Source organism: Pseudophryne corroboree, chromosome 4 (assembly GCF_028390025.1).
Source record: "Pseudophryne corroboree isolate aPseCor3 chromosome 4, aPseCor3.hap2, whole genome shotgun sequence".
Lineage (NCBI taxonomy): Eukaryota > Metazoa > Chordata > Amphibia > Anura > Myobatrachidae > Pseudophryne > Pseudophryne corroboree.
The window spans coordinates 380846057-380871531 of NC_086447.1; the positions used below are offsets into that span (position 1 = coordinate 380846057).

Genomic DNA, 25475 nt, shown 5'->3' on the forward strand with positions numbered 1-25475 from the left:
AACATAGGGAAATTTTCATACTGTTTACAAGGCGTTACATAGGTCCGTTTCCCTGGTTACTACAGTGCAGGGCACTACACCTGCCAATTGGTTTCCATAGTAACAGCTTACACATTGGACAATTACCAAGAGCAGGGAAACCATTTTTTGCAATTGTAAACCTAATATCTGACAGATCTGTCTCCACAGCAATTACGGTGCAGGGTTTAACACCTGCATCTTGGTTTCTATGGTAACGGTTTACATACAGAGCACTTACTAAGTGCAGGGAAACCACTTATCAACCACTAACTAAATTCCCTGTTAACACCATTAATTAATTAATTCACTTATATGTGTGATATTTACTCTATACAGGGAAGCATGTATTAGCCTCCAACAGTGTGGTAACTATTGATTTTCTGCATTTTTACTGCAGGAGAGCTGTGTTTACTTGATATATCTACAATTGCTCTGTGTATGCTGGATTATTGATTACCTGTTCTATTTAAATATACGGGTCAGCACACATTTTTTGTTAACATTTATATGGATGTGTTAATATATTATATTTTTTTGTTAACATTTTTTGTTAATACTTATTTACAAAACAATCAGTGTGACACCAAGGCGGCTTCTAGCAATTAATGTACAGTCGCTCTTGCAATTTATTGTATTTACGCGAATTCTAATCAGTCATCGCACTATATTTTATGTGATCAGCCGTTGTACTACTCTATGTGAAATTATAGAACCTTTGGATAGCTGCCTTTGCAGCTCTTGCACTTTAATCCATATGAATTTATTCTAATTAATAAGTTGCGTTTATGAATTAGTCTCTTTTTTGCATTATATTCATCAAGTGATTATCATTGTACCTGTCAGCAACTTTTGGTTAACCATTGATTTATGGTTAATCGTCCAGGCAATCCGTAAGCTGGAATTCTCTAGTCCACATGCTTTGGTTTACACAGCGCAGGTGTATTATTGTCACCTTCAATACCGGCCACTGCCTATGCTGATAGGTATATTCTTGACTCCCTACAGTCATACCATGCTGGATATGCCCGATCTCGCCTGATCTTGGAAGCCAAGCAGCATTGGGCCTGGTCAGTACCAGAAAGGGTGACCCTCTGGGAATACCGGGTACTGTAGCACTAAGGAGTATACCCGCCGCTGATCAGCATATTTTATCTTAATTAATCCTTCCATTCACCTACCTCAGCTGACCCTATTTATAGGAGTCCAGATCCATCTAAGCCGGTTTCTTATTATCTCTCTTATGATTACACAAGTGTATTTATTATCATAATTTCACAGAGATAACAGGAATATTATATTTTCGCTTTTGACAAACGTCTAACATCAAACACTCGCTTTCAAATCAGTGGGTTTACAGATATTTTCCTGTCACCCTCTCTATAAAAGTGAGTCATACGTTAATTCATCGTCACTACAATCTTGTGTAATACTTGTTTTAATTTACACTGCTGATACACAGCTTTAAAAAAAAATTTTTAGTCTGTGAATACCATTAAAAGTTAAGTTTTATCTAATTCTATATACTAACTATAAATTCTCTCACCAATTCTTCCATTATTCCATTTTTCTACCATTCTATAAAAATTAAGTGTGCCCCTGAGAGACATAATAGTCCTCTTCTTTTTTGCCTCTTTGCAAAACAATCCCTTATCAGTTTGTTTTTGAACTAATGTCTGGGAGCACCACCAACCCTGTTCTACTTCAAAAGCCTTATTAGGCGAAGTCGGTAGCTTTATGTTGGTCTTATTATATTTGCTTAAATATATGTCATAACATGTTATATAACAATTGAATGACAATTAATGTGCAACCAGGACCAGTGCAGATTCCAAAAAAAAACCCACTTAACATAGTTTGCTTTACTGAGGTCTGTCTCAGCTATAGGAATTTAGCACGGCAAGATTGTCCGTTTAACATACTGAAACTCCTTCCACGTGTTGTCATCTTTAGATCACCAACTAATTTATAGCCAACCACTATCTTCAGATTATTAACCACTATATCATTTATTTATTTGTTATAAAATAGCATCAGCTATTCATAACCATTATGAGCTTTAGCCTCAAGAACAAACTCAACACAAAACGCAGGACTGAAGATTTAGATAGCATTTTTCCTACAGAGGTGACTTCTACTGACCCTGAACGAACCTGGGAAGATGAGCTTATTAAACTGAAATATACTTTACAAAGACAAGCCAGAACCAATTGGGACCTAACGAGCCTAGAAAACTACTGCAAACAGAAAATCACACCGAGAGGCTTAAGACCTAAATTATTCCCATCCTTTGATCTATATACAGATGCTTTAAGGCAGGAGTGGGAGAACAGCCTACTCAAATGCTCACATGAGCTCATGGAGATACTCATTAAACACAGCAATCTGGTCCTAGAGGGATGCACCAGGGAAATAGAAAAATTGAGTAAAGCACTGGAAAAATGGGAACAGAATGCCAATTTTCAAACGTCCTTTGAAAAATTGAAAAAAGAACTCGATACCTATGAGAATACCATTATTGAACGGAAGAAACACAAATTTTTCAGGGACAAAAGAGACTTCAATATAGGAAAGATCTTCAAGTGGACAAGACCAACAAGGAGGGAGAATCCTTCGGCTCAATAAGGAACCCCCTCTTCTTCTGAGGTAGAATTATCCAGCTCTGAGTATTTAGAAGAATACAACCCAGATCGGAGCAATTATTCCTCTACAAGACTCCAACCAGCCTCATCGGCTCATTTTTTAGAACAGACCAGCCGATCTCGTGGTCGCTCAAAACAAGGAAAAGAAAAACCCGAAGAAGCAAGAAGAAGAGGAAGAGGAAGATGGGGCTCCCCCTCACCAAACCGATACCCCATACGGAGGAATCGGAAGCAGTACTGAAATCTGACCGCCTTCAAATAATTAACCTCTCTACACATATCCTCTCCAACATGCATAAGGAAGTACTCGAAAAGGGACTCACATTTTCGCCAACCAAAAAATTTGACAGATTTCAATGGCAGACAGACCTTAATCTCTTTGGACGCAAACTTCTACTTACCAAAAATTTTTTGCCAATCAAGAAACCAACATAGAAACTGGAACAAATCCTTTCCTGATGGGCCTTGGATCTCCGGAAGAATTAGAAGCACTCAATAGCCTGGAAGAACTGTCCGGTTTGGCAACTACCAAGAGGACTCTTACACAACGACAGATTTGCAGAAAAAAATCAACTTTCTTCCCTAACGAGACTGTCTGCCCAGAGGTAAGAACGTTTATCAATTTGGTATCCAAAGACCTTGACACACTCTACACAAAAAAAAGGAAGTTCAGAACCACAGGCAACTTGTCCCCGCAGGCCAGACATGCCCTAAAAGAAATCAAATCTTGGCAAGACATAATAATTAAACAGTCGGACAAGGGAGGAAATGTAGTACTTTGGCCGAAAGAGATGTATGAGAAAGAGGCGAAAAGGCAACTCAATGACACCAACTGCTATAGTAAGAGTCTCTTTGATCCAACGCAAAATTTGACAGTACAATATATGAGGATCATAGAAGAGGCCAGACATCTGGGGACGATCACACAAGCTGAATATGATTTTCTTAAAATCCAACACCCTAGAGTACCAACTTTTTATCTGCTACCTAAGGTGCACAAAAACCTACACAAGCCACCAGGACGCCCCATAGTCTCGGGCAATGGAGGGTTACTAGAGAAGGCTTGCACCTTTCTAGAGGTCCATCTTAAAGATTATGTGACCACTCTACCTTCTTACACCCGTGATACAACAGATGTACTAAGAAAAATTTAAAACATCCACTTGGAGGACAACCATCTACTGGTAAGCCTAGATGTAGAAGCCCTTTATACAAGCATCGATCATGATCTGGGCATCAGGGCTGTCAAATATTTCCTACAGATTGACGGATTGGATAGCTTCCACAAATTTTTCCTAACCCTCCTAGATTTTGCTTTACGCAAAAATTACTTCACGTTTAACAACCTCTTCTACACCCAGGAAAGGGGCACAGCCATGGGAGCGGCGTGTGCCCCTACCTATGCCAACCTTTTCCTGGGGTGGTGGGAGCAGGAAGTTGTCTTTCATGAAGATCAAGATCATTTCACAAAACACATTATTCTTTGGACACGCTATATCGATGATATTCTCATGATTTGGGAAGGGTCACAAGAAGAACTTTCCCAGTTTTTACTGTTCCTGAACTTTAACAACTTGAATCTCAAGTTCACACATGAACAAAGTACGGAAAGCATTTCTTTCCTTGATCTGAGGATATATAAAGGAAAAGACAACATGCTTTCTACAGAACTATATAGAAAGAAAACGGCCACAAACACCCTTCTTCATCAACAAAGTTCCCACTTCCCACCCACGATTCAAAATATCCCCAAAGGCGAATTTTTGCGACTAAAAAGGAATTGCTCTAGCAAAGAAGTCTACCAGGAGAAATGCAAAGATCTGTCTAAGAGACTTAAGGAACGAGGGTACAGCTCAAGACTCATCAAGAAATCCAAATCATCTCTTCAAGAAATCCCAAGAGAGACACTATTGTTTCACGACAAACCTTCGGATAAAGAGGACAATGTCCTAAGATTCGTGGGCACATTTTGCGAAGAGTGGAGAGATATCAAAGGAATCCTTCAAAGGCATTTGCCAGTACTACTATCGGACAATGACTTAGCGATGAGATTAAAGGACACTATTGACATGAGCTGGAAACGCTCGCCAAACTTGGCAGATCACTTAGTTTAGAGCCATTATACATCGCAACCCACAAGGAATCCCACCATCACAGGTACTTATCCCTGTGGAGAATGTAAGGCCTGTACTCACATTTCTACAAACCCAGAAATAGTTGATAAATTCAACAATAAAATAAAAATCAAGAATTTTTTCAACTGCAAGAGCACAAATGTGGTCTATTGCCTCACCTGCCCATGTGACAAAAAATATGTGGGTATGACCACCCGTATGCTGAAGCAAAGGGCTCTTGAACATATTGGATCAGTCAGAAATGCCAAAACAGACCAACAAAAATTTAAACAATTAACTACAGTGGCAAAACACTTTCTCCAATATCATGCAGGCTCACCAAAGGAACTTAAAATATTTGGTCTTCAACAGATCAAATTGGGCATTAGGGGCGGTAACATCACAAGAGCATTACTAAAGAACGAAAGCGAATGGACCTTTAAACTTGGTACAATAGCCCCCAATGGTCTCAATGAATACATTAATTACAGTGTATTTTTAGAGTAATCCACACAATCTTCACAATGTTTCTCAAAAAATATTTCCAGCAATTTTATACAATAATTCCTACAGTGATACTGCCTAATTAGTATACATAGAGAATGGTATCATCACCCTCAATTACACAATAGCCTCTTCACTACTATTCTATTTTTTTCACTTCATACCTCGTTTCCTTCACATCAATTTTCACCAGTAACCTTACCCTATCCACGCCCACTTTCCACTCATGATTCCAATAGCATTCTCTCCTCCAACAACACAATTACTTTCAAATAATTCCTCATCTCCAAAACCAGGCCCCCACTCATTTCCCTCTCTTAATTTAATTTTTTCCCCCATCCTACTTTTCATTCCCATCCACCATTATACCTTATTATCATCATCACTTCTATAATTAATATTATTATTATTATTATATCATATATTTTATATTTTATACTTTGTTTATTTTTATTATTTTTTATTTTTTATTTTTTATTTTTATATACATTTTTATTTTTATATTTATTTTTATTTATCACTTCTCTATTATTATTATTATTATTATTATTATTATTATTATTTGTGTCATTATTTTTTAACTTTTTATATCTTTTTCATTTTTGTCATTTTTTTCATTTTTGTCATTTTTTACATTTCTTTCACTTTTGTCATTTTTTTCATTTTCCTTCTTTTCATTTTTTTCACTTTTCCATTTCCACATTCTTTTTATTATACTATTTTTATCTGTTTACTTGTTTACTTTCACCAACTTCTCCCATTCCACATTCATTCACCACCGCTCAAGGCACACCCACTCACACCACATTCACAAATTAATCCCCATCATTTCACATCACTTTGCTTTTAACAGTTTTCAGGTTTAACTTTCCCTACGCTTACAAATTACATCCTTTTCCTTCACAAACTGTCCCTTTCCACACACTCTTCTATTCTCACAGCGCTTTTTTCACAACACTGTCTTATTTATTAATCATTCCCACCTTTGTCTCTGATTAGGTTAGTTCAACATATTTTCAGCAAGCACTCAGCATTAACAATAATAATTTAATAATTTTCTAAGATTTATTCCTTTCAGATTCCTCCAGACCCCTAGTATATTTTATGTCCAGCTGCTTCTTTGCTTTTTACATTTAGGAATACCTATCAGTGCATATCTATTTAGGTGCTCTCATATGCCACTTTTCATATATTTAAATGCTTTATAGCAACATTATTCCAAAGTACTACTTAGCTAAGTGACAGCCTGTTAGCAATTCTCTTAATGAAATCAGCAGTTACAGTGCCTTTTTCATTCAATCTCTGGTTTCCCCGCTACTGATCAAAGATTGGCTCTCAAATATGTCCATCATCCCTCCTCACAAGCTTATTGGCTAAAGCTCCTGTTAAGTGACACACATGGAGGGCTCACAGATCAGACGATCGTGTGAACAAGCTCCTCCCAGCGAAACGCGCGTCACTTCCGGTCCGGCACACGACTTCCGGGACCTCCGCGACGGGGCTCCGGCGGACGGACTCCCCTTCAGCATCGCAGCAAGTATTTGACCGCTCCCTGTAGCGGAATCAGCTCCCTGGCTACAATACCTCCCTGTGCACCCATTACTGGAACATAGGGAAATTTTCATACTGTTTACAAGGCGTTACATAGGTCCGTTTCCCTGGTTACTACAGTGCAGGGCACTACACCTGCCAATTGGTTTCCATAGTAACAGCTTACACATTGGACAATTACCAAGAGCAGGGAAACCATTTTTTGCAATTGTAAACCTAATATCTGACAGATCTGTCTCCCCAGCAATTACGGTGCAGGGTTTAACACCTGCATCTTGGTTTCTATGGTAACGGTTTACATACAGAGCACTTACTAAGTGCAGGGAAACCACTTATCAACCACTAACTAAATTCCCTGTTAACACCATTAATTAATTAATTCACTTATATGTGTGATATTTACTCTATACAGGGAAGCATGTATTAGCCTCCAACAGTGTGGTAACTATTGATTTTCTGCATTTTTACTGCAGGAGAGCTGTGTTTACTTGATATATCTACAATTGCTCTGTGTATGCTGGATTATTGATTACCTGTTCTATTTAAATATACGGGTCAGCACACATTTTTTGTTAACATTTATATTTATTTGTTAATATATTATATTTTTTTGTTAACATTTTTTGTTAATACTTATTTACAAAACAATCAGTGTGACACCAAGGCGGCTTCTAGCAATTAATGTACAGTCGCTCTTGCAATTTATTGTATTTACGCGAATTCTAATCAGTCATCGCACTATATTTTATGTGATCAGCCGTTGTACTACTCTATGTGAAATTATAGAACCTTTGGATAGCTGCCTTTGCAGCTCTTGCACTTTAATCCATATGAATTTATTCTAATTAATAAGTTGCGTTTATGAATTAGTCTCTTTTTTGCATTATATTGATCAAGTGATTATCATTGTACCTGTCAGCAACTTTTGGTTAACCATTGATTTATGGTTAATCGTCCAGGCAATCCGTATGCTGGAATTCTCTAGTCCACATGCTTTGGTTTACATAGTGCAGGTGTATTATTGTCACCTTCAATACCGGCCACTGCCTATGCTGATAGGTATATTCTTGACTCCCTACAGTCATACCATGCTGGATATGCCCGATCTTGCCTGATCTTGGAAGCCAAGCAGCATTGGGCCTGGTCAGTACCAGAAAGGGTGACCCTCTGGGAATACCGGGTACTGTAGCACTAAGGATTATACCCGCCGCTGATCAGCATATTTTATCTTAATTAATCCTTCCATTCACCTACCTCAGCTGACCCTATTTATAGGAGTCCAGATCCATCTAAGCCGGTTTCCTATTATCTCTCTTATGATTACACAAGTGTATTTATTATCATAATTTCACAGAGATAACAGGAATATTATATTTTCGCTTTTGACAAACGTCTAACATCAAACACTCGCTTTCAAATCAGTGGGTTTACAGATATTTTCCTGTCACCCTCTCTATAAAAGTGAGTCACACGTTAATTCATCGTCACTACAATCTTGTTTAATACTTGTTTTAATTTACACTGCTGATACACAGCTTTAAAAAAATTTTTTTCGTCTGTGAATACCATTAAAAGTTAAGTTTTATCTAATTCTATATACTAACTATAAATTCTCTCATCAATTCTTCCATTATTCCATTTTTCTACCATTCTATAAAAATTAAGTGTGCCCCTGAGAGACATAATAGTCCTCTTCTTTTTTGCCTCTTTGCAAAACAATCCCTTATCAGTTTGTTTTTGAACTAATGTCTGGGAGCACCACCAACCCTGTTCTACTTCAAAAGCCTTATTAGGCGAAGTCGGTAGCTTTATGTTGGTCTTATTATATTTGCTTAAATATATGTCATAACATGTTATATAACAATTGAATGACAATTAATGTGCAATCAGGACCAGTGCAGATTCCAAAAAAAACCCCACTTAACATCTGATGCAACCATGCCAGGCAAGCGATTAATGAGATAAATTAATTTAATTAAGATACATTTATATAGTCCCTGATGTAAATGATGGGGATACGTTCCGGTTCCGGGTTGATGGCGTGAGGCAGCAGATCTCGGAGCTCCGCCACAACCCGTCTACATTTACCGTCTAAAGGCCGCTGCCGGCCTCCATTTGCCCTGCACGGCACCCGCCCGCACCCGCGACCCTTATGGACCGCTTTGTGATGCCCGCAGCCACGGCTGGCGCACAGCCGCAGTGCCAAGAAAAACGCAGCGCGGTGGGGTCTATGACCCCTGATGTTGGCCCTGACCCGGTTTCCCCAGCCCCAAAGAAGGTGGCTGCAGTAACGGTGCCTCTGTCGGAGCGTGCCGCCAACGCCCCGGTCTCATATGCTGAAATGGTGGACGCCATCCGGTCCACCATGACCCCCCTTCTCACTCAGGCTTTGGCTGATATCACACTGCAGCTGCAGCAGTTGCAGAATCGTGAGTCCCGCACTGAAAATCAATTGGGAGCTGCCATGCATAATATGGATGAATTACAGCAGGCTGTGAAATCGCTGACTTCAGACAATTATCACATATGAAACAAACTCGATGATATTGAAAACAGATTGAGGAGAAATAATATCAGGCTTGTGGGCCTACCTGAATCAGTAAAAGGACCAGCCCTTGCCCATTTTGTCCGTACTACGCTTCCCACCCTTCTAGGAATTGAACACGACTGTCGAGACCTGGTGATTGAGAGGGTACACCGTGTGGGTCCTGCCCCCACCCCGAATAAGCCCCGTCCGAGGGTCACGTTGTTCCGCTGCCTGAACTTTCTACATAAGACTGCTTTTTGGTCTGCATCACGACGTATCAAGGACCTGCAATGGGAGGGTCACAAGCTTTTTATTTTACAGGACTACTCCGTGGAATTGACGAGGGCCTGGAAAGCATTCTCACCAATTTGCTCCCAACTCGTTGCAGAGGGCCGCAAGTTTGGCTTGCTCTATCCAGCCCATTTACGTATCTATGATGGCTCCTCCTATAAAGACTTCCTCTCCCCAGCAGACGCCCATGCTTTTCTAAAATAACTCCCTTTACCCCCGGATACTGACATCAGCGATCCACCAGCTACCTCATCCACCTGAAGGTTTTTCCTAGCCGAACTGTGCGATATTGTTTCTCAATGTTATATTGTCTCATGAGCCTTCGTTATGTCTTGTTATGCTCTGTTATGATACGGTAATCCTCCTCTGCTAGTTCATGCTGTATCTTCATACCTCATGTTTCATGTTATTATTCCTCACCGTTATTAACATGTTTAGTAATTGTATGTAGCTCCCTAGTCCCTGCTACTGATGAACCCAGCATATTACGATGTGGGCACTACCCAGACTACTAGGGACGCTGGTTCTCTTATTATTGCGGAGCATTAGGTTAATTATTTCTTCTTCTGTGCTTCTGCATAAGACAGGGCCACCACCATCATCCCCTGCTTATCATGCATGTTTTATGTTTCATATATGTGCAGGGCAAAGCCACTTTCTCTTTACTCCCAGTGGATGTGGTTGGGCGGGTGGAACTCCTCCCTCACACTCCACTACTGGCTGTTATGTTACTATGGTTTAAATCTCTTTTTATGCTAATTTGTTTTACGGGAAGTCCTGAGTCCTCCTGGCGTGTAGATTCCTCACTGCTCACACCACTGATTCTTTGGTCTCGCTATTTAGGACTGTCATGTTGTGTTTTTCGTCTGTTTTCCCCCCTCCTTCCCTCCCCCTCTTTCCTTACATCCCTTCCCCCCCCGCAGCATTAGCCTATGATCTATTGTATTATTTCGATGTTGAAAGCTGTGATAGCACTTTGCCTACTTTGACGCTTGGCTCGTGGAATGTAGGCGGGTTCAACTCACCAGCGAAATGCAGGAAAATCCTCATTTATCTCAATAAACAAAACGTTGACATAGCCTTCCTGCAAGAGTCCCATTTAGTCCCCGCTGAAGTAGTAAAATTAAACACCTTAGGCTGGTCTGTTCTAGGTTCTAGTTCTTATAACTCAAAAGCTAGAGGTGTAATCATCCTAATCAAAAAGCATATTCCCTATGAAGAGTTAACAACTCGTTCTGATGCATCGGGTAGGACGGTGCTACTGACCCTTAAGATTTACAGACAACCCCTGACACTTTGTAATGTGTACGCACCATCTACCTATACCAAGAGTTTTCTCCAATAACTCATTGCCTTGTTGACCCCACACCTTTCCTCCTCTATCATAATGTGCGGAGACTTTAATCTGGTAACGTCCCTTTTCTTGGATAGATCTTCCACTCCTCCTAAAGGCCTAACCCTCCCAAAATTGGTAATGCCTTTACTCGCAGATAGACTCTCCTTGGTGGATGTTTGGAGGGCTCTCCATCCCACTGATAGAGAGTATACCTGCTTATCCTCAGCTCACCATACCCTATCCCGAATTACATATTCACATCTCACACCCTCTTTCCTAGCGTAGTGGATGCTCTCATAGCTCCAATATCCCTCTCCAATCACGCCCTCGTGACGGCCTCTATCCAAATCTCGGAATAGCAGGATTCCCCCAGACTGTGGAAATTCCCCTCCTACTTATCCAAGTCTTTGAAATTTCGAAATAGACTTGAAGCTGCCTGGGAAACATATGCCTCAGATAATGCATTACATGCAGACTCTGATCCCATGCTCTTTTGGTTATCTGCCAAATCTGTACTGTGGGGGGGGGGGAGATAATATCTTACGTGGCCAGTTCTCGCAGAAAACACACTGAGCACTACTTGGAGTTCCAGACAGCCCTGACCTCAGCCTTTCAGCAGTCCAAGTCCATGCCAAATGATATCACTAAACATAATTATCTCTTGGCAAAAACACACTTTGATGAATTCTTGTTAACACTAATGTTTGTTACCGGTTCCACAAATTTGGAAACAAAATGGGTAAGTTGCTTTCTAACCCCTGACTACACGACCACTGATGACAGACTCGGGCAGATTGACTGCCACCAATGCCGAGATCTCAGCAGTCATGCGCTCCTTTTACACAGATCTCTATTCTCCAACGGTTCCCCGCCCGCCCCCCTCCCCCCGGACTCCCTTGGAGATCCTGCTTCTCCTGATACTTGGGACTCCTTGCGGCACCTAAATTATCTCCGGAGCTTAGCCAATCATTAACATCCCCGATTACACTGGAAGAGATCTGCCAGACTATTGGTCACTTCAATTGCGACAAAGCTTCGGGACCTGATGGTTTCTCTGCTGATTTCTACAAGCTGCTTTTGACAAAACTTGAGACCCCATTGATGCATGCACTTAATTCCATGCTTGCATCACAAACTCTCCCCCTACATTTCAACTCGGCCATCCTTAAACTTCTACCGAAACCGGGCAGGACCTCACCCTCCCGGGATCCTATCGTCCAGTCTCCCTACTAAATCTTGATTATAAGTTACTGACCAAGATTCTGGCTGATCGTTTAAAATTGCTCCTTCCCCACATCATTCACCCAGATCAAACGGGCTTTATATGGGGCAGGCATTCGGAAGTCAATGTCAGACGTGTGTTGTCAGCGGTTCAGACATCCTCCGCCTCCTCTGACCCCGCTTATATCCTTTCCCTTGACGCGGAGAAGGCGTTTGATCTGGTTGAATGGCCCCATTTATATCATTCCCTAGCACGTTTTGGCTTCTTGCCGGCTTTTATAGACTGGATTAAACTTCTATATACACATCCCCAAACCCAGGTATCCTGTAATGGGGTTTTGTCTGCTCCCTTCCCAATCGGTAGAGGTACACGGCAGGGATGCCCACTGTCTCCCTTATTGTTTGATATAGCTTTGGAACCTCTGGCGATAGCTTTACGAGCATCCAGGAATTTCCAGGGGATCCGGGTTGGTGACGTGGAGCTCAAAGTGGCATTATTCGCAGACGATATGCTTCTTTTTATTTCTGATCCTGACGTCTACATCCCGGAGATTCTCCACCTCATATCGTCTTTTGGGTAGATCTCGGGCTATCGTTTCAATGTTTCCAAATCTGAGCTGCTACCCCTGGGGACCCCTCATACATCCATTGCCCAACCTGCCTCTACCTTGACGCTGACGTTTAAAACTGTTCTAGATAAGATCACTTATTTAGGAATACAAATGCCATCAGACTTATCCACCCTATATGAGGCCAACTTCACACCCATGTTACATAAACTTACCACTACCCCTGACTCTTGGAAACTTTTGCCCCTCTCACTCTTGGGCCGGGTGGCGGTTCTTCAAAGTGTGTTTTCCCCACGTCTATATTATCTAATGCAGATGTTACCCATCTGCCTTTCCATGAAAGACCTGGCCTACATTCGCAAGATCCTTACCAAATTCCTCTGGAAAGACAAAAGACCCCTCATAGCCTTCAAAAAACTGACTGCTCCCCATGCTGCGGGGGGAGTCGGCCTGCCTGACTTTCTCTCATACTCCTTGTCCGCCCTTTTTTGTTGGGCTGCCGACTGGCTGACGGATGGTCATGCTTTCACGGACCCCGCTCTAGACGAGTCCATGTTTTCTCCCTATTCTCCCAGTGCACTCCTTCATTCTACCCCGAAATCTATCCCTCCTTGCATTCTTGACTCCCCACTATTCCATGATATCTACTATGCATGGATTAAAATAAACAAATTGTTTCACAGGAATCACATGTTCACTCTGCAAGTTCCTCTCTGGGGTAATCCTGAGTTCCCTCCATCTCTCACAAACTCTACCTTTAAACTCTGGAGGGGAAAGGGACTGTCATGTTCCTCCAAGGTCTATGACCCGGGGGGAAATTTTGTTTTATTCTCTCACCTCTAAGATAAATACGACATCACACAATCACATTTTTATATGTACTTACAGGCTCGACACTATCTCACCTCCATTCTCCATCCCATGGGTCACTCCTCACTCCCCTCTGGCCCCCCAGATCCAATACAATCAGTGATATACTTGTGTGAACGTGTTCCTTTCCGCACTAGGATGCTGTACAACCTCCTCACTGACATAACCTCGTCCCCCAGATGGTCCATGTTACTGTCACAATGGCAGAAAGATATTCCCTCCCTTACTGACTCTACAGCTTTAAGCACTTTTTATTGCTCCACTATGAAAACTCTGTCTTCTGCTTACTAACAGGAAGTCCATCTCCGAACCTTACAAAGGGCCTATGTCCCTCAAATTCACCATGCCCGATACAACCCCCTGATATCAGGGGAATGCCCTAAATGCGGCTATCACTCAGCAACTTTCTATCACAATTTCTAGGAATGTGGTCACATTAGGAAATTCTGGGGTAAGGTACTCTCCTGTATCAATAATCTGCTCCACACCCGAGTCACACCTGATCCTCTAACTTGTTTATGTGCCAATTTCTCTCAGTGGGACTTAGGTACTCCAGAAAAAAGGCATATACCGTTGCTTACCATACTGGTCACAGTGTCTAAAAAGATCATTCTCACCCACTGGGTCTCCAGGTCTAAACCTTCATTATCAGAAGTACACAGGAAAATGTTACAAATATTATATTTTGACCGCAGATCTGCACTGGTGAACATTGATACTGATGTTGTTAAATTCTATGCTAGATGGGAAAAATATATCGACTCGCTCCCGCTTTCCACGCAAGCTCACATATCTACGGTTTTTGAGTCGACTGAATGGTACCTGCTCCGACAGCTCTCGCTATAGTCTCCATCATCATAGCTGAACATAAACACTAGCAATACCCCCCCCCTCCCCCCCTTCTTATCCCTTATGTGTGACCCCACCCAGGTTTCGTTTAGCTTAATTGATATATCTGGCTTATTATTAAACAGAATTGTACTATCTGTTTTGTCAAAGGCAAATATAGCAGGCCTCACCCTCGGAGTCTTAAAATATGACTGGTTGTTTGTCTATGTTTTTTTTTGACCTGGAGCCTGTTATAGTCGCCACTACACTGTATGCAACTTTATTGCTTGTCATTACTGTTTCTGCTACTCATTTTGTTTGCATGTCACCTGCATTTCATGCCTATTGTACCTCTTACACCTGATATCTTATTGCTTTGTTAATCTGTAAAATCTCAATAAAACAGATTTATAAAAAAAAAAAAAAATTGATGGGGATACATGTAGTGATATCACAGTCCATTGTAATTTGTTATAGTGTGTAGTATTGATATTTTGGGTTATCCATTTTTTCTATATAGATGATGGTTGACAGTTTGATTTCATTATACCCTGCCATGGGATTTATATTATACGATTGTTTTGGTTAGTTATACATGTATAACACCACCCTATATTGATATACTATACATTATTTATGCTTAATTCCTAGTTCAAGATAGATGAGGATCAATTTTGATGTCATAGGTAAACTGTACGTTCTTTGTTGTTTAGTGTTGTTATGGTGACGGGGCACTGGGCTTGGATACGCGTCACTTGGTGCGACTGACGCCGGGTGTGATGACATCATCCATCATGCGCAGAGTGATTCCAGCGTTCACTTGGGTGTATAAACGTATGTTTTTGTTTTATCATGCTTGTAAATCCTGATGAAAATGCTTATTAAATTGCATTGAAACATTGAAATACTACAGCTATGGTGTTATCCGCTTCTGTGAGTTTGGAGTGCTGCACAAATCTGTATATATATATATATATATATATATATATATATATGGATTGGTTTTGCCAAAACTACCCTTCCAGGTTTTGGTATTGGATCTGGATGAGTTTTGGAAAAGACATAAAAACAGCTAAAATCACAGAATTTGGGAATCATTTTGATCCTACAGTATTATTAACATCAATAACATTAATTTCCACTCTTTTCCAGTCTAGTCTGTAAATCTTACACCTCACAATATTGTTTTTAGGCCAAAAGGTTGCACCGAGGTCGCTGGATGACTAAGTTAAGCGACATAAGTGGGCGGCACAAACATCTGGCCCATCTAGGAGTGGCACTCCTGTGGTAGACAGGATGGCAGTATTAAAAACTAGGCCCCAAAGATCACATAATGCAAAGAAAAAAAGTGGTGCAAGATGGAATTGTCCTTGGGCCCTCCCACCCACCCATATGTTCTTTAAACAGGACATGCACAGTTTAATAAACCCATCATTTCAGAAACACGTGGTTCCCCTGGAAAAAGCTCGCCAAGTTCTCCGAGTCATCGCTAGCTACAAATATACCACCTCCATATTTGATGACTTTTCACATTATGAGAAGAGGAAAGAGGAAGAGGACAATGTCAAGAAGATTAAAAATTAGAGAGGCACATGCAATCAGGAAAGACACACAGGCTTTCACCTCTACTCCTATATTGGTGTGCAACAGAAAGGACTTCAACCAAGCAAATATTTAATTATTTATTACCACTGTACTGGACAAACTGAAAAGCTAGGGGCCAAAGCCTCCAAAGGTTTACCCCCTTCTCCATTTTCAGGGATTAAGTTAATCTCGGATTTAATGCTGGGATACAAATAAACTGGTGGATCAAACACAGGATCGAGATTGGATATTTTCCTTCCATGGAGTTTGGAGACTTATTTTGTGAAATCTCGTGGGTTTCTTTTTTTTCCATTTTTTTTAATTGCATTTTTTTTACATATTTTGTGGCTGATGCCTTATTTTTGTTTTTCACAGCTCCCAGTTACACGCCTGTAAGCATACCTTTGAGTCCCAGTTACACTCATGTGAGCTTACCTGTGTGTCTTGTTTATTTTATTCATATTTTATTTTTATTTTTTTGAATCAAGTAGTTTTTATTGTGAGAGCAAAACAAACATTTCAGCATTAGATAACACAACAGGAATATAATCAATGAACAGGTGGCTGAAAGGTCAGAGTGAATACAGATACATAAAGTTTTTCCGAAGAAGTAATGAAAAAGGAGAAAAGTGTAATATGTTAACGATTTATCTAGAGATTTGGGAAATAAGTAAGAAGACGGGTTTTGTAAAACAGGAAGATGTAAAATCAGGAAGAGGAGTGAGCTCGCAGAGTTCCGAGCTGTAATGGAGACAGTAAATATTTGGCGGGACAGATGTGTAAAGTAGAAAGGAAGGGTAGGATAGAAAGAAGAAATCAAGAGATGTAGAGGCAAGGAGAAAAAGAAAAGTTTTGCTGTGAGTCGGAGGCCTGAGAAATAGAAAGAGAATAAGGGGAGGGGTGGGAAAAGAAAAAAAAAAGGGGGGGGGAGGGTTAGGGGGAAAGGTAGCAGTTATAGAATGGGACCCGGAATTAATTTAATCCTGGGAGGAGTTGGTCGTGATACCTATACCAGGGAAGCCAGGTAGAGTGGAATTTTTGGACTGTGTTGTGTTGTAGGCTAGTAATATATTCCATGTTTGCGACAAACCAGATTCTGTTCATTAGCGCCTGACGGTTGGGAGCATCGGGGTTCTTCCAGTTACATGCTATTTGATATTTGGCTGCGCACGAGATAAAGAGGGTCAGTTTTTTCGAGTCTTTAGAGACGTGGTCGGGTGGAGTACAGAGAAGAAAGTTAGCGGGCGAAAGAGGCACCGGAAAGTCAATTAGTTGGGAAAAGAGCGTGCGGATCATCGCCCAGTATTGAGCTATGACCGGACAGGTCCACCAAACATGATAAAACATGCCCACTTGACCGCAGTTCCTCCAGCAGAGGTTGGATGTATCAGGATAGATCTTGTGCAGCCGATCTGGCACCAAGTACCATCTCGTGTATATTTTGTATAAGTTTTCACGTATAGCCACGTTTATGGAGCATTGTGAGATCGCGGTGCGAATTGTGTCCCAACAATCTTCCCCGAGGTGTTGCCCGAGATCTGCTTCCCACGCTAACTCGTGCGGTTCGAGGGGGGCGATTCAGGGTTGAGGATGGATTTATAGAGAAAAGAGATAGTGCCCCTCTCTGTAGGATTGTAAATGCAGTATCTTTCAAGAGGTGTGGGAACCGGTAATGGGAATGGTAAGTGTAGAGAAGAGAGAAAGTGACAAATTTGAAGATATTGGTAAAACAGGGAATTGGGTAAGTCATATGTGCTTTTCAAATCGGCAAATGATTTAATGGCGTGTGTCCCTGTGAAGTGATGAATTCTAGTAGCACCAACAGAGATCCAACAACGGGCCATTCCTTCGGAGAGCCCCGGGGGAAATGCTGGATTGTTCCAGATGTGAGTCAGAGGGGAGGGTTGGGTGGACAATTTAAATTTTTTATTCAGGTTCCTCCAATATTTGAGTGTCAATTCTATCGTGGGTGAAGGACAGGGAAGTTGGGAGCATTGTTGTCCAGAGAGCCAAGGCAAGTATGAGATTGATGGGACTCCCATCATATTACTCTCCAAGTCTACCCACCTTTTAGTATGCTTTGGGGCGTGCCAGGCAATGATTTGGCTCAGCCTAGTCGCATCGTAATAACGCTGGAGGATGAGAAGGCCTAGGCCGACGTTCCGGGAATGTTTGGCTAAGATATCCCGCTGGATTCTGGGTTTTTTATGGTTCCAAATGAATTTACAAAGAGAAGATTGAAGGGTATTAAGAGTCTGAGGGGGGGGGGGTCGGAATTGGGAGCGTTTGAAATAAGTATAGGAGTTTGGGGAGGGCATTCATTTTTATTGTGTTGATTTGTCCCACCCACGAGAGAAAGAAGAATTCCCATTGATGAATATCTCTAAGGATAGAAGCAATGAGCGGGGGGTTGTTGGCTCTGTAAAGGGAACTGTAAGATTTGGTGATAGAAACCCCTAAATATTTAAGCGAATGTCTGCACCAGGAGAAGTCAAAATTATTTTGTAGGTGAGATTTAGTTGTTTTGGAGATGTGTAAGGAGAGGGCTTCGGATTTTGTCTGGGTAATCTTGTAACCCGAGAGGTTGCCATATGTGGATAATTCTTGGAAGAGATTCGGGAGGGAAATAGTCAGGTTTTTCAATGTCAAAAGGATATCGTCGGCGAAGAGGGAGATGGTGTACTGGGTGTAATTGATACGTATCCCTGAAATGTCAGGGTTGGCCAGGATGCGATTCGCGAGGGGCTCAATGATAAGTGCGAATATGAGGGGAGATAATGGACATCCTTGTCGGGTTCCATTTTAAACTTTGAAGGGATCCGATAGTAACCCGTTGGAATGTATCGATGCTGAGGGGTTATGATATAAGGCCTGTATGGCCTGAAGAAATTTACCTTGAAAGCCAAAACGTTGTAGAGTGAGCTGCATGAAAGGCCATGAGAACCTGTCGAAGGCTTTCTCCGCATCCAGGGCGAGCGCCAAGGATGGGATCTTGTGAAGGTTAATGTGGTGAATGATGTCGACAACGCGTCTAGTATTGTCAAGAGCCTGTCTAGACGGGACAAAGCCTACCTGGTCAGGGTGTATGAGCGAGGGAAGAATAGGATTAAGTCTAGTTGCCAATACTTTAGCGAAGATTTTCAAATCAGAGTTCAGAAGGGATATAGGCCAATAGTTAGAAAGAAGCTGGGGGTCTTTACCGGGTTTTGGAAGCATAGTAATGATAGCCTTAGTAGTGTGGGAGTGGAAGGGGTACCCGTCCAGAATCAGATTAAATACTGTAGTGAGGTGAGGAAGTAGTGCGTGCTGAAAAGTTTTGTAGTAGGAGATCGGAAAGTCGTCCAGACCTGGGGCTTTGGATGGCTTCTGACATTTGATAGCGAGGTCGATTTCTTCAGGGGTGATGGGTTTATCGAGGCCCGAAGAGGTGTTTGAGTCGATACAGGGAAGGTCAGAGGATGCTAAGTATTCAGAAGTCGTGGGGTGGGTCGAGTTCAAGGAAGATGAGGTGTCAGGCAGATTGTAAAGCCGCTCATAGTAATTCTTGAAAATAGAGTTAATAGTCGCCGGGTTGTATTGGAGGGAACCGTTGTCGTCTTTAATAGCCAGGATAGCAGTGTGCGCATTCCGGGCTCTCAATCTGCTGGCCAATAGCTTATCCGCTTTGTTACTCTTTTCATAGAATCTTTACTTTAACCAGCGGACAGAGCGCTCAGTTTTTTCAGCCAGTAAAGCGTTCAGTGCTGCCCTGACCGACAAGAGTTGTGTGTAGAGAGAACGCGAGGGCCGTCGTTTATGTAGGGTTTCCAGGTTATGGACCTCAACTGTGAGAGACGCTATCTTTTGCTTATGTTCCCGTTTCCTATGCGATGCATAGCTGATAATGTGGCCTCTAATGACAGCTTTCTGGGCTTCCCAGATTAATGGGGTGCAAGAGGAATCAGTAATATTTAGGGAAAAATAGTCAGCAATAGCTAGATTAATTTTTTCTTGGAATTTAGGGATTTTCAAAAGTGTCTCGTTTAATCGCCAGTTGGGGCGGGTTGTCGGAGTATCGAGAATGTCAAAAGTGGCGGTGATGGTTGAATGGTCTGACCAGGGGTTGGTGATAATAGATGAATCTGTGACGTGTTTAGAGACCAGAGTGCCGCAGAAAAAAAAATTGATTCGGGAGTATGATTGGTGTGGAATCGAGAAGAAAGTGTAGTACCTAGCTGTTGGGTTGAGGGCCCGCCAGACATCGAAGAGGCCAGATTTGTGGATGTGGTTGTTTAAGGATCGTGATGATGAATCACGTTGTGAGCGGGAATGACCGGAAGATCTATCTAAGTCAGTGTCTGGGACGGTGTTAAAGTCTCCCGCTAGTATTAAGTAACCTTTTCGGACTTTCGTCAAATCTGTGAAAAAAGAATTGAAAAAGGAGGGTTGCCCAAAGTTAGGAGCGTAGACAGTGGCGATCATGCATTCCAAGTGTCCCAGTGTGCCCGTCAGGATGATATAGCGTCAGTCAGTGTCCGTGTGAGTCTAATGTAGTGTAAATGGGACTGTGGAGTGGATCAAAATGGCCACCCCATTGTGCTTCGATTGGCTTGAAGAATAAAAGGTTGTCGGGTAGCATTTGGTGGACAGGGTCGGATGCTGCTGAGACTTAAAGTGAGTTTCCTGGATAAACACCTTTGAGAAGACTGGAGAGATCGGAACAGGGACGAATGTTTCTGAGGGGTATTGAGTCCCTTAGCGTTCAGAGACGCCAGGACCAGGGGCATCTTGAATGTGTCCTACAAGGGGGGGAGTAAGGAGGAGAGATGTGGGAAAGAGAGAGAGAGGAAAAGAGGAGAAGAATTTTTTTAAAAATAAATAAATAACTTAAAAGTAAAAAAAAAAAAAGGTGGGGGTGGGAACGCAGAAAGGACTCCGACTCAACGGAGGAGAGAGAAGGAAAGAGAGGAGAGAAAAAAGGAGAATAGGTACTGTCGGGGGGAGGAGTCTGTACAGGGGTTCCTTACGACCAGCGAGAAGGAACAGGCACAGAGAGTAGGATCCAAGGATCCGGAGTGGGGGAGTGTCAGATAGAGACCGTGCTCCCTCCACAAAGGGGAAAGGGCGAGGGAGGCGGGCTGTAAAGGTAGTGGGGGAACACGTCCCTCCAGTGGTGGTCTATGCGGAATTTGCAGTAGAGGCCGTGAGGTAAAAGAAGCAATGCGTGGAAGACATAGTGGAGAGGCAGCGTGCAGAGTGCAACATTAGGTACATGACGAGCAGTACTACAGTAAGATAAACAACAGAGTTACTAGAAATCCTAACTATCCTGGTGTGTATGCATGACTATAGATTATGCACTAGCGGCAATTGAGCGGCAGCGAGTGCCGAGCATGTGGTGCTTATAAAATAGATTTAGCTGCAGACCTATGGATAGCAGAGCTGAAAAAACATGCTGGGAGAAAAGAGAGCAGACAATGTGCAGTAGACATTCAGTAACAACCAGGGTGAGAAACTGAAACTAATCGAACAAGCTATGTAGCTTCTATAACAGTATCACGAGTAGAATGTTCACATGACCGTGGGTGCAGAAGTGTTTAGGTTGTCCGAGAGTTGGGAATCGGCCCAGGTGGGGGGGTCAGAGTCCTCCAAGTGTGACAGAAAGTCCCCCCTTCCCTCGGGTCTTTGATGACGATTGTTTTGCCGTTATAGTCAACCAGGAGTTTAAAGGGTAATCCCCAGCGGTATCGAATCCCGCGGACGCGGAGCACGGAGGTTAGGTCCCTGAGTTCACTCCTCTTGAGTATTGTAGAGGGAGCTAGATCCTGGAAGAACTGAAGCTTGGAGTCCTCAAACAGGATATGCGGTTTACCCCGAGTCGGGAGGAGAACCAGTTCCTTGTCTTTGAAACTGAGGAAGCGCATGATAACGTCCCTAGGAGGATCGCCGTCATGAGGCCTAGGTCGGAGGGCTCTATGAACCCTCTCCAAGGGCAGCTCCCGGGGGCCCACACTTGGGACAAGGGTGGAGAACAGCCTTTGTAAATATGCTTCGAGGGCCACTGGGAGAATAGACTCTGGAATATTGCGGATTCGGAGATTGTTTCTCCTTTCGCGATTTTCCAAATCCTCATTTTTGGCACGCAGCTCCGAAATATCTTGGATAAGGTGATCGATATCCCTGACAGTTTCTATGTGATCCTTTTGTAGAATGTCCTGTCTGGATTCCAATTTGGAGGTTCTGGAAGACAGAGAGGAGATATCCGATCTGATCGAAGAGACCGCTCCGTCCAACTTGGATTCCATCGATTCTTTAAAGTCCATTATGAGCGATTTCAAGGCTAAGATATCTTCTTTGGTCGATAGGACAGGAGATGGGGACGAGTCGTCTTTATCCGATGAGGATAGGCTAGGAGAGGGAGGGCCTGAGGGTGAGGAGGGTTTGTCACTCTTGTCGTTTTTAGTGAAATGTTGGGAGATATCCGTCACCGCACGTTTTCTTGTATTCGGGTTGGACTTAGACATGATTGCACCCTGGCAGGTGGGTTGGAGTAAGGAACGGTTAAACAAAGCACTGGAGAGAGTATCTGGAGCGAATCCACCAGACAGCCAGTGAAAGAACCACTGGAGGGCTGAGTGACGGTGCGATCAGTGGGACATGAGGATGATTATGTGTCGTAGGCAGCCACGGGACTCCCTAGCAGTGCCGCGCACCAAACCCCTCTCCGCTGGGTAGCCGATGTGGGGCTAGGAATCACACGAGTTCTTCCTGGCGGTGGAGGTCCGGGCACATATGGTTCAGTGGGTCAGGAAGCGAAGGCCATCTACCCTTCTCAGCAGCAGGGGGCTCCGGACGGCGCCCCTCTATGGTGACCGATGACAGGTCGCAGAGAGGCAGAAGCAGCAACAGAGATGAGAGAGGTGAACACTTCTCTTGGGAGTCTCGGTCTGCCGCTCGTGCAGTGCAAGTCGGAGAGGACTGCCGCAGTCAAGCATACACAGCAGCAAGGGGTTCAATAGAAGGCAACAGCGGTATTAGTGGCACTCCAATGCCGCAGGCGGGTGCCAGGGATACCTAGGCTGTCTAAGTGGGAGCCTCAGTTCAGCTGAAATTGGGGTTGCAGCTTCCAGGGGGTAAGTGGACCGCAATCCGCGGGAGCTCCTCCAGTGCTCCCCGATTCTGCGGGTTCTGCCTAGAGTCAGCCACAGAGGTTACGGGGGTGGGGAGATATGTAGAGGGCAGAGGTGAGGAGTATACGTTGCCCCAACTTAGTGGGTGGAGCAATCGGGGGGACCCAGGCGTTGCAGGCCCGCAAGGGTACCTCTCAGATGGGGCCGCCCGCAGGGGCGCGAGGAACGTGCAGGCTGCGCTGGGTCACTAGCGGCTGGGAGATCCTCCGCAGTGCCTCTCACCGGTGTCCGCTGTGCTGGATGCTGTGGGCCAGGAATCAATGTCTGGGGGGCGCCTAGGATGTAGGCTAGCCTCTGCTGCCCACTCAGTGCACTTACCTCCCACTGCTGAGACCTCCGATCCACGTCCCGAGCCCTGCTGGGCTCCACGTCGGGCCACAGAAAGCGGGTGGTGGTAGAAGCAGGAGGTGAGGATGTCGCTCCCCGTCAGCACGGTCCGGAGCGCAGCGTTCAGCGGAGGAAGCCGCCAGTCACAAGATGGTGGGTGTCCGTCCGGCCCATGGAGAGGAGGGAGCCGTGGCAGCTGCGAGGGGCTGAAGCAGGAGGGAGAGTGCAGCGTCTTCAGCGGTGAGAGCCGCGGGGAACGGTCTGGATGCCGACGGGTCACGGAGTGACTCAGGGGGGGCGATGGGGCCGCTGGTTCGAGTGCCAGACAGGGCCGAAACTCTAGGTCCCGGTCCGTGTGGGGGAGACGGGCCGCAACCCGCAGAGAGGCCTAGAGCCTCTCCCGACTCCGCAAACACCGCTCACCTGCAGGTAGAGAGGGGGGAAATCAGTTGCAAGGGGTTAGAGCGTGGCTGGGGGAGATAAGACAGCTGGAAATCTTGTTTTTAGCAGGAGCCCCTGAAGTACACGTCTGATCCTAATGGCTGCTAAACCACGCCCCTTCATATTTTATTTTTAAATAAAGCAGCCCCTTACTGTAGATGTTTTTTGTTATTGATCCCCTGCTCTAGTGGAGCTTACCACTCTACAGTCCAAGCTCATTTCATACTAAAAGTAGGACTGTGGGAGGAATCAATGTTAACCTCCATGCCCACAGCATGCCTCAGCCCGGCAAGCTAGACATCTGGCTGGCTAAAAGTCACCATGAGACTCCATATTGGGCCTTATTTGGTAACTGTTTCTGCCTCACAGGAGCTTCTGTCCCATCTAGTGCTGCAGTGCAATGGAAAGCTGATGCAATGCAAGATCACTGAAACTCTGTTCTTCTAACACCGCAAGGTTTTGCAATAACCCTGCGTAGACCTTAAGAATAGAAGATCCCTGTACATCTTCTAAATAAATAGTCCCAAAATGTGGAACATCAATAATAAATCAAAATTAAGGTTGACTAATTGGAGCCATTCATTTAATTGAGTCCCTAACTTGGAATGATTGAGAAGAACCTCTCTCTAATGCTCCGGCAGAAAACATTACGTTTACCTCTCCTGCAGTTGTGCTGGATTATGATTCAGTCTCTTCTGAGTTACACTGATTTTGGCCACAAATGTGGTCTCTCCCCACTTTAATTAAAAACACTTAGGCAATTTCCATTTCCACCTTTGCGGCTAGTTTTCACAAATCTGTTTGTGATATTGAAGCTTGTTTCATATCTGCTCTAGGCTTTCATCTAATCCTATGATCAAAAACAGGCAGCACCCCAACATAATTGCACAGCACAGCAGACAGGCAACAGCACCCCATGACTTAAATGGCAGTGGGGCAGCACCCCTGGACTGATATGGTAGAGGGGCAGCACCCCTGGAATGATGTGGCAAAGAAAAGACGTACAAGCTGGAATTGTCCTTGGGCCCTTCCACCCAGTCTTGATAACATTACACTGGCCCAGTATGCTATACAAATTCACAGGTGCAGTTGTTAAAAATGAAAAGCACACTGCTGTATGCTGTAAAATATAGGGGTACTGCTGTATAACTAACATTAAACTGGCCCTTTATGCTATTAAAATTCAGGGGTGTAGTTGTGAAAAATTAAATGCACACTGCTGTATGCTGTAAACTATAATGAATCAAGGGACAATATATTTCTTTGTTGCGTGAGTGTGACAAAATACACAATATTAGAAATGCTACAGCGTATTTTTATTGTTGCTAAATGAGGTTCAATAAGTCATATTGTGTTTGATTCAGATTGGATTGTTTATCTGTTAAGTAAATTTAAAGAGCGTTTAAAAGTTGGTGCATAGTATGGGTATAGCTGTGTTAGCATGCTGTGGCCTATTCGCATACTGCTCACGCAGGCCTGAAGT

The 25475-nt window shown here is 43.4% G+C and overlaps 2 pseudogenes; both read left to right on the forward strand.

Annotated features, from left to right (window-relative positions):
- The first annotated feature begins 1018 nt into the window (after positions 1-1018).
- LOC134913150 (5S ribosomal RNA) lies at positions 1019-1137 on the forward strand (annotated as a pseudogene).
- Positions 1138-7902: 6765 nt separating this feature from the next.
- Positions 7903-8021, forward strand: LOC134913834 (5S ribosomal RNA; annotated as a pseudogene).
- The last annotated feature ends 17454 nt before the right edge of the window (positions 8022-25475 follow it).